Raw genomic sequence first — 15,611 nt, 5'->3', positions numbered from 1 at the left:
AAAATACCACATCGCAGCAGGGCAGTGTAACCTCCAAAAAAGTAGAGAGCACATGAAGGGAGAAAGCACAGGCAGCCAGCATGGCTGGGAGGTGAGGACACACACACGTGATGGCTGAGGACTACATGCACACACACACGTGCACACATGCACTACCAAGGTCAGTTGAACATATTTCCCCCTGAGCTTCCCCAGGCAGAGAGGAGGCGAGGCGCCTGAAGCAGCAGCCCTTGGAGCTGCAGGGGGCTGGCTGCTCACATGCAAAACCTCATTTTTTTTCACTAAAAGACAGGAATTTGAATCCTATGTGAAAGCTGTGCCCTGGGTCACTCCCCTTCCCCTAACACACACACAGCCCAGGCTCAGAACAGAGAGGCTCCCAGAGCAGCCCAAGGCACCCTCAGATGCTCTGCCCACCCAGGAGGCAAGAGGCCATCTCAACACAGAGGGGCTGGAATATTTTCTAAAAGGAGGGGTAAATCCACACATGATGGAAAGCGCCTCTGAACCAGTTCAGCTTGCAGCCTAGTGCCTGTTGGGAGTGAAAGAAATACAGGTGACAGCTCCTCAAGCAAGATGGACTGATAATTGCCCAAGGTCATGCAGGCAGACTTGGCTTCCCATAGATTTTTCTCTTTTTTAAAAAAAGAAGATTGCACTTTATTAATGATTTGTTGTCTATTGGTGATCTGCTTGAGGGTTTTTTCTTTTTCTTTTTATTGACATTTTTCAGGGCTATAGGTCAAAACCAAGAAGGGTAATCAAGCATGAATGAACTCAGACAACATAAAATTTAAAAAAAAAAAAAAAAAGATAAATCAAGGGCTTTGACCCACATACGGTAATGATCAACAGAGAGCAGCGTGTCCTGGATTGTTCACTGTCCTTGCTATCACAGCCACAATGATCAGCACTATACAGCCAAGGAGGTCCTACTTTGATAAATGACAGAGCACACTGAAAAGCACTGGCAAGGTACATGCCTTATAAAGACGAAACAAAAAAAGCAAACAAACAAAAAAAAAACAGGAACCATTTTTTTTTTAGCAATTTTCAGTATGTTGCTTTGAGGAAAAGTTTCACTGTGCACCTGGTCCAGGTTTCTTATGAAAATAGATATTCACTTGCATCGATTTTCACTGAGTATGCAAATACCATCCTACAAAGTGTGATCCAATTTACTTCAGTAATTCCCCAAGGCTCATTAAAAAAATTACAGAACTCGGAAATAAGGAACAATAAATATCAACTTTTTGTAAGAGATGGCAATGACTAGTATAATGACATTATCTAGAATGATTCTCACTGCAGTCATCAACTCAAGGAAACAGGCATGTTGTGATATATTCTCAGCTGTTGTAAGTGTTCATTCATTTATTTAACAAAGCTTAGTCCAATGGGAGTGGAATCAGGCATACAGGCTTGTTAACAAGTCTGCTACAGAACAGAATCTTCATGTCCACAAAATTTCTGACTCGGAGATTCTTTACTTAAAGTAAAGAATAGGGCACAAGCCAAGGCCCTTCTGACTGATTCAGAGATCTGAAGAGCTCAAGTCCTACATAACTACAGTCGTATAACATTGTATGCATTGCCATAAGGCAGTCAAGAAGTGTTTCTTTTTTTCAGAGAAATGATTGTACAGTTTTGCATGGTCCAGTAGTTATTTCAAGTTCTCATCTGACTCATGCTATCTCTTAACATGAGATGATTAACCCCAGCATGTTCCACGATAAGAGAAACTGATTTTGAGAACATGACTAAGGTTTGGACAATAAACAAGCCCAGTTCCAACAAGAGAACAAATTGTCTCTGAGTTTGACAGAAACCTTCCATGTTTGACTGATTTTGCTTCCAAAAAAATAAAAAGACCCAGAATTCTTTTAAGGCATTCTGGATTTGTTTATCCAAAGACTGCTACAGGGAAATCGTATGATTAACGTAATGCAATCAATAGCAAAGCTTCAGCAGCTAGCTGAATGGGTTTTATCAACAAAATTCAATACATTCAACAGGTTAAAATGCACAGCTAATAAGAGACAAACTCTAAAGTATAATACCAAGATACTGAATCCATTAACTTACTAGGACGCTGGGTTCTAACGAATACACCTAATAATTATTCTGTCCAAAAGGCAGATGGATTTGATGAGAGCTGGCATCATATGACCAAAACTATCAGCAAAAGCCAATACAATTCCCTCCACATTGTCTTTTCTGCTGAGTACATTTAATTCCCCTAATATGTTTAAGCAGTTGCTGAAAACAGCAACACTGCCTCTTTGAATGTGTGTAACACAAAACTAAGACCAGGAAATTCAAAGTTAAATTGAGACAAAACACTAGTTGCACAGTATGTAACCAGTTTGCTAGTGCTATAATTATTTTGTCAGACTTGAAAGCTGTCAAAAGCTTTCTTTCTGACCAGAGCTGTAACAAATGGTTGGAATGGGCAACCATATTTAGTGCTAAGAGATGATGTGCCTGGGAAATTAATTCCTCTGCTTATCCACAGGGTAGGAAAGGCAAGTGCAGCTCTGCCTGCTCTGCCCCCAGCCCTGAAAAGGCAAACGGGCTCCCGGGCACCCCACAAGATGGGCAACACAGCAGCCAGTCAATACCAGCCATGGTGATGCTTTTTCCTCATGGTGTTACTGATGAACAAACTGCACTGAAACAAGAAGTGTGGATGGAGAGAGCATTTTATGTAGACCACTGAGCATGAATGAGGGGGTCTCTGATAGCCCTTGCTAGATTTCAAACTAGTGTAAAAGCAAAAGGCTCCCATTAGTATTGCTTTTTCCTTTGGACTTGGAAATTTTGGCTTCCACCAAAAAAAACAGCCTTGGTGAGGGGTAGCTTTTAGGATTTTTGTTTAAAAATATTTTTTTTTATTATGTAAATTCCTTCTTTCCAGAAGAGAAGTGTGACTGCTATAATCTATTTCTATTTATCAAACACAACAGTCCTTTGCAGAACCTTTATTTTCATATAAGGAGGAAGACAAAAGGCAAAACTTTCTGGCTCTCACTCCACTGCCATCACCCTCATATATTGCTTTCAGATTTGTTTCTGCAGTAAGTCTTCAAACTACCTATCCCACAGGTCCTTTTATGACTTGTTCAGCCTGCCTTGGTTCTTATAAGCTATGGAAAAACATATAGTGAGTACACCAAGGCACACAGTCTCCCCAGGAGATTGCAGGGTGACACAGCAGGAAAATTGATTGCCAAAGTTCCCACCTGCCTTTAAAATTCTTCCCCTCACTGACCAAGAATCCCTTCCTAAACCAGGCACAAACTCAGTAGACAAAGGTGCTGCCACAGAGCTTGGAAAATTGCCTCTCAGTACGTGCAGTCAGTTTCATATGAAGAGTAGTGAACAAGGCTAGAAAGAGAGGTTCCCTCCCACACTGCTCCTGCCAGATCAGAGAAGAAAGCTGAGTAGGTCAAGACAGGCCATCTGCCACTTGAAATTCTCCAGAAGTTCCAGCTTGCTTTAAGAACATCATGGACCATCGTTCACCTCTAGTGCTACTGCTACCTCATCACAGCAGCCTCACAGGATTTCCAATGCCAGAGGAAATCCACTAGATCACTGACCAAATTATTAGTTGTTGTTGTTTGTTGTTGTTGTTTTGTTTTGTTTCTTTATAAGAAAGAAGCTCTTTCTTTAACACTATGTGTTTTAATCAAAAATATTATTAGTTTTCCCGAATTTTTGAAAACCAGTTACATTACTGTTATGGTCAGAGGGTTTCACCGTTCCTTAGATGTGAGACCATTTGTTTTTTCCTTGCTGCACCATAGATCACAGATGAAAACACGTTTCTTAACCAGACATCTAGGAAGGTTACCTTTAAAAAAAAAAAAAAAAAACTTAAGTTTATAAGATATTTTACCTCCTAACATAACAAGACTGACACATTCCACTGTAATCTACAAACAAATGAACTAGATCCATAAAAGTTCCTCTGACTTATAGCATATTGTTAATCAATATTAAAACCAAGACAAAAGCTTACATCCAGCCATACAAGTTATATATATATATATATATATATATGTATGTATTCTGTTAGAACGGTGAAGACTGACCATACACTTCCTGTTTTTTTCCAACCAGATTGACAGATAACTTGTAGAGGTAAGCTGCACTGCAGATTTTCTCCTTCCACACATCTACCCTCTCCACTATGGATGTATTAGGTGTAATATTCATTTTCTCTATATCATCTCCAGTTCAACATGGTTTTCCTCCCTGTGTAACACCAAACTTACATATTTTAGTAGTGGACTGGGACTTTAGGGAGGGTCACTACCTTCCGAAATCAGTTCAAATGAAAAATGTCTCGTTCAATGACGGTAAATACAGTGATGTCAAAGAAAAAGAGAAATTCAAAAACTTGTCCTCGGGTGCTCTGAGAAGGGTCATCATTTACACATCCTCTATGGATCTGTTTTGCAACTGGTAAGGCTCATTATTTGTTGTGAAATGGTGTGCAGCCTGCCTCCAGCCCAGGAAACCATAAAAACTTACTCCATTAGAGTCATCTAGGAAGACAGCCTTAAAGGAAATAAATAATAAATAATAAATAATAGTAATAATAAAACAAACAAGCTTGCAGGAGAGATCACAAAGGAACAGTGGATTGCACCAGTACAGTATTTTCTTGCAACATTTTATGAACTGTTGCTGTAAAAGTGTCTTGAGTGCCCTGAGGATAAACTGGCAACAGAGGTCCCTCAAAAAAACTGATAATTTCCAGTTCTAGTAAAAAGAAATACTAGGGGTAAATCTACTCACTATGCTTCTTTGTTTTAGGTAAGCTATGGAAAGCATCTCCTCTCTTATTTGAGAATTTCCCCTAGTTCTCAACATACCACCCTTTTTCCCCAAAAAGATAAAGCTGTGCAATTTCCTCATAGCATCCAGCTCTTCTTTCAGCCCAAGAAAAAGGTTCAAATAGAGCAAGCCTAGTTTAAAGACTTTGGAGAACCTTACAATTGCTTAAAGAATTTCTCATTCCTCTTTCCTGTCCTCTCCCCCAGCCCTCCTCCTCCCCACCAACCCCAAAAAAAAAAAAAAAAGTTAATGAATATGTTGAAATCAAAGGATCAAAGGGAAACTCTACATTTTGCCCCACTCTATCTTCTTTAATTTGCAGCACTGTACAATTCATGCAGCTTTTCTTTTTTATCTCCTGGTATTTCAGAGAGGCCAGTACCAACAATTTTGAAGCACTTCAGACGTCTCCAACTTTAACCATATGTGGGAAAGAAAGTTTTAGTTCAGAAAAACTATTCTGTCTTCTTTTACAGACAAAGGCATCAACATCCAAGAAGCCTGAAACTGCAAAACTGGCATCATCTTAACCTATAATTACATACATTTTTAATGTGTTTGTTTTACTAATGTAGGTATTTTCTTACATGAATAGCTGTGATCAAGTTAACTTGCTTTCCTCTTGGTTTAGAAAATGAAGTGGAAAAGAAAACTTTCTTCCTGAACTGTCCATTAAAACACTCTAAAATACCTGTTTGAGATATTTTGCCAAAGTCTGCAACCCATGCTGTTGACAGGAGCATTAAAAGAGGGCAGCAATCCCTGGAGGCCCCACAGGAGAACTGGTTGCATTGATTTTAGTGTACATCACAAAAATGCAGGAAACAATGCCAGTCTCAGCAAACAGGTCAGCAAATCTAATACCTCATATGAGCCAAGGTATGTATCAGCATGGACAATTTGCAGCACTTCCGAAAAGAGCAGTGCACGGCACAAAGAGACCATGACCTGCCCTAGGTTATGCAAAAAAACGATGGGGTGGTCCAGGATTGATACCAGGTCCCTAATGCTCTGTCTGAGTGTGCAGGCTCTTGGAGCCATCTAACTACTACTCCACCAAGACCAAAGTGGCCTACACACACGAAGCTCAGCTGGACAAAACAGTTTTCTAGGATTCTTGTAAATAATATAATTTTATTTAAAATTCTGGCACTATTCCCTGTGCCAGGGCTGATGAACATAGATGCTGGGTGATCAAACCTGCTGAAGAACAGTGCTGCAAGACTGCAGCCAGTCTGAGAGCCATACTGCATGGGTATCAAAAAGACATTTCCTTGTATCCACAGCACCAACTCACCAGTCACATACCACCTCATTCACAGGAGGATGTGGACAGTTGTTCCACAGATGGGAGTGATCCCAGCCACAGATGGGTGACCAGACCAGACCAGCCTGCTGAGCAAGGTGCATTTGAACTGTCCTGGAAGAGCTTGCAGCCTTCTGTGGAAGGCAGAGCAGGAACAGCCCTGAAGATGAGAGAGGGAGAAATAGAAATCATTAGTGAATACTGGAATAATGAGTAGTTCTAGACTGTTTAATTCTCATCACTGCATTAGTTGTTTCTATGTGGGATATTACAATGCAAAGAAAAGACTATTTTATGGGTAACATCCAATATAGTTACCATTTAAGAGGATATGGTATTTCCCAGAGAGCATTTAGCTTCAATTAAGAGCAAAACACATGGAATGTTTGTGTGTAAAGTTCATTTTTGTTTCCTCGCTCTTGATTGTCTCTCTACTTAGGTGGGAAAGTGCAAATTTACTCCCAAGCAAGGAATTAACAAGCCCACCACTGAAGAAACGCTTGGAACATTCATTCTAATTCTGAAGTTTTGTTCATGGGCAATAATCTGATTACTCTTTTTCATAATCTTTGATGGCTGTTCATCATCTATATCTTTGGTAAAACAAGTCAACATAAGATGTTTAGAGATATAGGCCTAAAGAACCCTCCACAGCTATTCTGTATGTCTATGGGAAGAAGAAACAGAGAAGTCAGAAAAAGCAAAATTACCCTGACTTTCTTCCTTGTTCCATGCCTTGTTCCATGCCTTCTGCAGAAAGTTCATCTTGCTTTTGCTGGTTACAGTTTGCAGCTATGTGTCATCATCTACTGTTTAGTGAATTGCTTTATCTACATTCATATGAAATGTGGCTCTTTTACATTTTTTAAATTTTTCATACAGCAGTAACTAGCTGACTGGTTCCCTTATTTCATAAAAAGATTTGTAAGTAAAATACAAAGCATCTTGTATCTCATAACCATGCCAAGTCTTGAATGACCAGGAATACTTCATCATACACACCAGCATAAACATTCATATTGCTACCGCTGTCATCTTGCAGTTCTTAGTGTGAAGGACTTTTATAATCCTGAATTTGCACCTGAAGATCTGAAACCCCGAAGTTCCAGTGGGACCATCTTTCACAAATAATAGTCCAATAAACATCATCAGACCACAGTGCAGTATTAGTTATCTGAAATAACAAGCAAACAAACCTACTCACTGTTCAAACATCTTTTTAATTAAAATTCCTTTGTGAAATTTACCGCAGCTATAAACCAGAATAGTAATTAGCAATGTGGCATAGACAGTTAGGATTTGGATCATAATTAAAATAAATACAGCTTATTAATAAATAAATTGTCAACTAGCCAGGCCTTTGATGCAATAACAGCTTAATTTTGACTGTTTGTTTGTTTCTTGTTCAAAACAAAGAATAAATAACTGAAAGTAACATGGGCAAGAATACAAAGAAAAAAAGGTTGTTGCTGGGTTTTCCCCTTACGCTGAGTTTGAAGAAAAATAATGAAAACCAAAATATACAGTAATTTTTCTGCCTTTCTCTCCCTCTCTCTCTCTGTCTCTCTCTCAGTCCTCTTCGAGGCAAATGAATTACCCCAGCAATAGTCAATGTGTGGCTCTGGGATTTTTTGTGTGACAGTATCAGGCTGCATTTACTTCACCAGAGACCCCTTCACAGAGACTCATTTATGAGAAAAAAAAAAAAAAAAAAGTTGTGGAGATGTCATGTATTTCAAAAGAAGTAAAGTCTTCCAAAGAAGAAAAATTACTCATTTTACTTAAAGTGGAAGAAACTGCATGTGAGAATGACATGGTTCCTCCTCTGCAATGATCTCAGAAGATTTCCTTAGCAAGGAATCCCACATTCATCTCTTCTTCCAGTTTTGTGTCTGTTTATGCTTCCTAGCTAAGATCCCCCTATGTGATGCATTGGCAGCTCTAAGTCACATCGTAGGCTTCTCTGCCTGCTCTCCATGCATAATTCCGACATCAGGGCTGTGGGGAAAGGCAAGTATTTCCTATTCCTTCATGCCATTCAGCCTGGCATTGGAGGGACAATGACAACTCACAATTCACCACACTGAAATCCAGGTGGCCACAGCTCAAGGCTTTGGGAAAGGCACTTTTGCCTAACCTTACTGACTTCATGTCAGTAACACAGGGACACCAGTCCCATATTTCACTTGGCCGTGACAAGGATACAGCCCATTGGGCATCCACACACCACATGTGAGGGCACACTCACATGGAGACCAACACTCTCTGTCAATTGAACATGTGGCTACCTAGACCCCAAAATGACCATTTCTGGGCATAACTGTGTTTTCCAGACATAGTCATTAACCTCTAATCCGAGCCTGCTAGCTGGCTATGGGGTTTTTTGTTTGGCCATTTTGACCTTCTGCAAGCCTGCCATCACTGCAGGAGCAGTGAAGCATGCAGGAGCATGAAGGAGACCTTTACAGCAGAATCCCCTTGTTACTGTCCAGAGCAGAGAGTTAAGTCATCAGCTTAGCTTAAAGCTCCAGCAAAACCCAGTGTTGTTCTCTATCCACAAAACAGGAAGCTAAGGGAAGGATTTTACAAACACCTGACCCCTTTCTTTCTCAAGTTTTTCATCGTTCTCTGAAGAAATTTCAGTTTTTAGTTGCAATTCAACGAGACATTAATATTTATAATGAAGAGCAAGAGTCCAAGGAGAGGTACACAGAAAACTGCAGTAATTAGAATTTAAAGGGGATGAGGCGACTTGAAAGAAAACGGGTAGTATTAAGTGAAGACCTAAAACTGAAGAGTTGAAGAGTCACCTCAGGATGTTTTAGAAAAACAGAAGCTAATGAAGAAAATTGATAAAATTTGCAATAAATTTAACAGTAATTGTTCACATAAGAGTCTCCAAAAAATAATGTTAATGCACTAAGATAGTAGAAGTGACAGTAATCTTTTCTCTTCAAAAAACTTGCAACTGTCCTGTTTTCCTTATGAAAACAATGACATAAAATGTTAGTCTGTTAATTTGGTATGCTCATACTTTTTACACAAGGAAACAGCATACAATGTTGTTTTGCTATGATAGAAATAAAATATTTCATTCTGTCTGGCAAGTAAAAGAAAAGGAAAAAAAAAAAGAAAAAAAGAAAAAAAAGTAAAAAGAAAAAAGAAAAAAAGGAAAAGAAAAAAAAAGTAGGGATTTGTAGTGTAGCGTTTCCACAATTTGCAATTACACTGAATGAGAAGATCATCTCCCATCATCTTTAATCTATCTACAGCATGTGCACTCTAAATGTTAAGGTTATCCTAGCACATGGCCCTCTCTTTGTAAAATATTATACTAGAAAGAGTTACTTATGTGGCATAAAAGGAAAGCACAGTTCGTTTTTTTTCCTTTAATTGGAACCGTTATTGAGGCTCCAAGTGCTACTTACCAAGAGGAAGACACTTGCAAGGCTTCCTGCTCCACAACCCTCTTGACTCTAGTAGAAGGACTGGATTTGACTGAGAAAATGGAATATTACTGACAGAGAATAATTTTACCAACAGTAAAAGGCAATAACTTTTTTTTGCTCTATTATTCTGCATATGTAGAACAGCCTGAAGTGGTTCAAAAATCAAACACACATAAAACAGGCAACAGATGGCATCAGATGGAGATGGAAGAGGAAAACACATTAAAGAAACAACTGACTCCAGCAAATATTACAAAAAAAAATGGTCACTTTTAAGTCCACATACATATATTTTGATTTATCTAATTAGTAGTATCATGTATACTCATTTTGGAAAACTACCCTGGGCACTTAGCTTAAATTTTTTGCCCTAAGTTTTACCAGTAGAGTAACTCAACGTGAATAAAAAAGGGTCCTGTTGCTGCAGTATTTCACAGACCATGCAAACAGTCTGCTTCATTCATTACATCTTATTTCCATATTCATGTGCTCTGAACAGAAATCTGGATTGTGTTCTCCATCAGCTCACTCATGACTGTGACTGTTGCTCTGCCCCTGGCTCACCTCGTCCTAGTCCTTCCAGAGGAAAGCACAGCAAATTGTATTCCACAGGGAAGAGTTGATCACTTAGAGGTTTCCTTTTCCATTTATATAAAAATTCAAGAAAATAAAGCAGGAAGGGTTGGTGGTTCCTTTCGCAGGAGGGGATGAGTGCCTTTAGCAATAGGGAGCATTGATGTAACATGTTTCTGCTGAATACCTCTCTCATTCATGGAATAATGTCTCTCATTTGCTACAAAAGTTTACCTGTCAACTCTTTCCTATTTAAGTAAATTATCCCATAGTTTGTCACACAAATACACCAAGCATGATACTTTTACTCAAAAATGATGACAGTTTTAACAAATTGCTTAGCTTGAAAACATAGGAATGAAGGCTGTTATAGTAAATAGTAATAGTAAGGGGTTAGGTCAAGCCAGCATCCAGGCACTACTTGAGTAGAGCAAGCTATATTTTAGGGCAAGAGCAGAGGGGCAGGCGCTGAGCTCTGCTCTCTGGGGACAGCGACAGGACCCGAGGGAACAGCATGGAGCTGGGACAGGGGAGGGTTAGGCTGGTTGGTAGGAAAAGGGTCTTCACCCAGAGCATGGTTGGGCACTGGGAAAGGCTCCCCAGGGCAGTGTTTACGGTATATAGCCTGCTGGAGTCCCAGAAGTGTTTAGACAAGGCTCTCAGACATAGGGTCTGATTTTTGGGTGGTTCTGTGTGGAGCCAGGAGTTGGACCTACTGATCCATATGAGCTCCTTCCAACTCAGAATATTCTGTGATTCTATGATGTACATCTGGGCTCAGAAATACTTCTTTATGCATGATCTTTGACACCTACAAGAACTTTAGATTTCTCATTTACTTTTTCTTCCTGTCTGTGTACTAGAAATTTAGTATTGGACAAATATATCAGGAGTAATAATTCTAAAAACTGTGAAAAAAAAATGCTGTGTTAGAAAGGAGGAACAGATGGTTCAGAATATCCGGACCATTGCTTTTTCTTACTTGGCTATCACACTTAACTTCCAAAAAGGCAAAAACAGGAGTGGGATGAGCAAAGTGAAGTTCAACCTTGAAGACACAGATAAGGAGTAAATTACAGCCAATCTTTTAAATCAAGGGATCAGTCTCTTCTTACTAGAGGTACAAGTCCAAATATAAATGCTGTATATAATTTAAGAGTACTTTTGTACTTCTTGCAACACCATGCATTTGCAAGTAATGCCTGCTTGCCTCATAAAGTGAGTCTGTTCCATCCTGGCAAATCACAGGCAAGCATTTGTACCTCTAAGCCCCTCTCGAAAACAGCAATGTCATATACCCAGTGCATGAAAACATTAGAAAAAAAACACATTTTCTCACACCAGTGTCCCCACATTATCACTGGTCATCAGTAGCACAACATGCCTGTCCTCTGCTCTCTTCCATGAAGTCAGAGAGCTGTGTATCAGATTCCAAAGTCTCAACTATCAAGATGCAAATAGTATGGGCAAGGACATTGAAATGCCTATAGTTTACAGTTTTGCTTCTGGTAATCTCTCATGGCAGAGGGGCTGGACTAGATGATCTTTAAGGGTCCCTTCCAACCCAAGCCATTCTGTGATTCTATTAGCCTGAGCTCCTGACTGCTCTATAAAACCATGTATATAATAAATCTACTATACCTCACTTAAGAAATAAGGATAACCTATGCATTACTGTTAACAGTAAAAAACCCTGATCAGACTAAGGCAATGCTTATTCCCCAGCTGGAGACACAATTGCAGCACTTATAGCTACACTTAAGCTATCATCAGTGTAGTTAGCAGCAAAGACACACACCTACATACATTTCAGTACTGTGTAATCTGTCAGGTTCCCTTGAGGATGTCTATAGCTCAGAGTACAATTTTGTAGCTATTAATATCCAGGTTAGTTAAATTAAAGCAAGCTCACGTACAACTGCACACGCTGCAATCACACTTTCAATTACAGGACAGAAAATATCACAAAGCTGAAAAGCAGACTTAGCAACAAACCCCAGGATTTTCTGGGAACACCCGCCTGCACAGGCAAGCACAAGTGGCTTCAGTGGTGATCTGGAGGACAGCCAAGACCTAGCCACACACCATGTGGGGACAAGCAGGCTGTACCCTAGCAAAGTATCTCCCAGATCCCACCCGTGGAGCACCATGGGCAGAGAAGCTCACGTCCACCAGCACAAATACAGCCCCTGATTTCCTTTTCTTCCAGCATACACTTTTTTTTTTCTTTTCTTTTTTTTTTTTCCAGACAGGACAGCTTCCTCTCATTGCTGGAAGTACCCACTGTTTCCCAGGGTGTTACAGGGAAAAGGCATCTCACATTTTCCATGCATTGCTGAAGAGGGTCCTGGTGCAGGAATGGAGCTCTTGTCCACAGGAGAAAGGTACAAATCGCTGCTTACTCGAGAAAGCTTTGTTACAGCATTGGTTTTGTTCAGGTGAATGTGAAATTTGCCTTGTGTCTCATTTTCCCCACCTGTAGAATTCATGTATCAACCTGACAGAAGTGCAGTGTAAAACCTACACAGCACTTTGGAGACAAAAGTCTCTAGACAGGTTCTTTTAAATATGTAAGAACAGGTAGAAGTGCACAGAACAATCATCTCATCATCATCACAACTAAGCACTACTTCTGTGTGTATTCTGTGGATTCTCATCTTTTGTCTTTTAAAAACAGGTAAATAGAATTATGCAATTGTGCAATCATTTAGGTTGGAAAAGACCTCTAAGATCATCAAGTCCAACCATTAAAAAATACTTTGGGTTCAGCAGCTGCATGGAGAAACATAACAGCTTTGAAGAGTAGGGATTTATCTGAATTAATCAGCAACTCTAGGGCTGGGTATGAACCTGCCTGCTCGTTTTTTTTTTTTTTGTTGTTGTTGTAGTTTGTTTGTTTGTTTGTTTGTTTGTCATTGATGAGATCCTCATGCGTGTCTGTGCTGCACAGGAAGGTCCACATGCTGACAGTCCTCCTCTCTGGCCCACCATCTCCGGCGCAGCTTTAGGGCCAGGGTAGCCACAAAGCTCAAGAGCAAGGGGCTGTATGAGATGAACAGTCAAGCACTGCCACGTGTAGAAAGGACACCAAAACCACACCGGAACACTTTGGTACATCAAGCTGCATATTAGCTGTACGCCTGTGTGTAAACACACTGCCAAATAACTACTGTTTTCAGCCTTCTTGGCTTTTTCTCCTACTGTTAGTCCACCAGGCAGGTGGGACACAGGCACCCATGCCACTGGCAGGCTCAGCTGCCACTCAAAGTGTTGGTCCACAAGTGGCTGGAGCTGAAGGCAGCGGAAAATGGCTGAAAAGGAGATTCATGTTTCTTTTCCCCATTCTGTTCATGCAAAGGCTGTCCAGCCTGGTTGCACATTAATCCCCAAAGGAACCCTGCACCAGGCTACCCATTTGCGTAGCGAGTTCATTGCCGCACATCTGCGCCCAAACACAGGGCCATACTATGGTCCCAACTGTGCTGTGAGCATGCTGTCAAGAGCAGGTAGCATTGTGCTGCCACTGATAGATGTAGAGAGCTGTAAGTATGTTAGAATGGTATAAAGCACCAATATCCTGGTGAAGGCCCCAGTAAAGAAGAAATGAGTGACTGAGCTCTGTATTGAGTTTACACGGCAAGGTTTCGGTAGTGGGGGGCTGCAGGGTTGGCCTCTGTAAGCAGAGCCCAGCAGCTGCCGCATGTCAGAGCAGAGCCAGCTCCAGCTGGCTCCAAAACGGACCTGCTGCTGGCCAGAGCTGAGCCACTGAGTGACACTGGTTGGGCCTCTGAGAGAGCGATTGAAGAAAGGTAAAAAACAGCAGCTGGGAGACTGGAGTGAGAAGCAGCCCCGCAGACCCCCAGGTGAGTGCAGCAGGAGGGCAGGAGGTGCTCCAGGCAGGCAGCAGCAGTTCCCCTGCGGCCTGTGGAGAGGCCCCTGGTGGAGCAGGCTGTCCCCCTGCAGCCCACGGGTCCCACACGGAGCAGATCTCCACGCTGCAGCCCGTGGAGGAGCCCCCGGTGGAGCAGGTGGATGTGGCCTGGAGGAGGCTGCGGCCCATGGAGAGCCCCCGCAGGAGCAGGCCCCGGGCCGGAGCTGCAGCCCGTGGAGAGGAGCCCACGCAAGAGCATGTCTTTAAAATGTCTTTTTAACATGCAGGTCTTCTCACTGAAGAATAATTCACAAGCTATTGGACTGACATGCCTTATGAAGACCATTACGTAGTGCCAAGACAAGAGGCAATGGACACAAACTGGAACACAAAATGTTCTGTCTGAAGGAAGCATTTCTCAACTGAGTGTGTGATGGAGCATCCTCAAAAGCTGTCTGGACATGGTTTAAGTGTCCCTGCTTGGGCAGGGGGTTGGATCAGATGGCTGTCAGAGGTCTCCGCCAACTTGAACCATTCCCATGAATCTGTGATTCTGTAACAGGACTAGAACAGCCCTTCCCCAGAAACACCTTTCAGATCATGGTGTTACAGAAGTTTTCAAGAATAACACACCTTCTAGAAACAATGTTCTGCTGCCCAAAGCTGCTTGTGGGACATGTCAAACAGCATCTCTGTCTTTTCTGCACACCTTGTAAAGTTAAAGGCCTCCAAGTACAAGTTTAGCTACATGAAATGAGACTCCAAAGCATCACAAGATGAAGGCACGCACGACACAGACTCCTGATGGCTCTTGAACAGCAGGACCTTTATTGCCATTTTTCACCACTACATATACTTTCCCCGTAGCCCCACACGCTGTCCGAATCTGTCTTAAAATTGGTTAGAGACCCTCAGACACGCACCTTGAGCCAGCCAGCAATTGGCTACTGCCCAAAACTCATCTTTAACACTGTAGACAATTTACTTTATCTCGTCCTTGCTCAAGTTTTTGGTTCTACCGCTGTTTTCCTCATTATCTCTAACTCAGGGACGTGTGAAACAGCGCAAAGCCACCTGCGAATTCCTTTCCCACAAAACAGCACAAAGCTCCCTGCGAATTCTTCTCCCACAACAAGAGCTGGTTAAATCCGTTGTGAAGTTATATGAACAGTACAAGCGATTGCAGTGAACTATCACTGATTTGCTTTATATTACCATACCTATTTTGAAATATATTTTTCTGATCTGCTGTTGGATTTGACATAAATAAGATGTCTTTTCTGAAAGTAGTGTTAACATTTCAGCTAAAACACAGACAAAATGCTCAAGAGAAGTCACATAAAGATAGCCAGACTCACGGTCAGATCTCAAACATTTTCGCTCCAGCCACTCTGATGCTTGAAAAACTTGTATCAACCCACTGACCTTGTCAAAAATCAACAGTTTTAAAAGCAAACCTGATCTGTCATGGTACCGAAATGTTTCTGTTTTCTAGAAAGCCACCAAGACTTTGAATTCTTACTTAAAACCAATGTAATTTATCTTTTGTTTGGATTATATGGGATCT

General features: G+C 41.1%; 1 long non-coding RNA gene across 1 annotated transcript in view; it reads right to left on the bottom strand.

Annotated features, from left to right (window-relative positions):
• Positions 1-829: 829 nt before the first annotated feature.
• LOC106035571 (uncharacterized) overlaps positions 830-15,611 on the bottom strand; it is a 69,551-nt gene continuing 54,769 nt past the window's right edge. Inside the window, exons 5-7 of the long non-coding RNA XR_007158624.2 lie at positions 9,580-9,649; positions 6,143-6,311; positions 830-3,856 (exon numbers count right to left, since the gene is read on the bottom strand). This is a non-coding gene — a long non-coding RNA (uncharacterized lncRNA). The remainder of the gene's footprint in view (positions 3,857-6,142; positions 6,312-9,579; positions 9,650-15,611) is intronic.

This window comes from Anser cygnoides, chromosome Z (genome assembly GCF_040182565.1).
Source record: "Anser cygnoides isolate HZ-2024a breed goose chromosome Z, Taihu_goose_T2T_genome, whole genome shotgun sequence".
Taxonomy (NCBI): Eukaryota; Metazoa; Chordata; class Aves; order Anseriformes; family Anatidae; genus Anser; species Anser cygnoides.
This window is presented reverse-complemented; position numbering and strand designations above follow the sequence as displayed.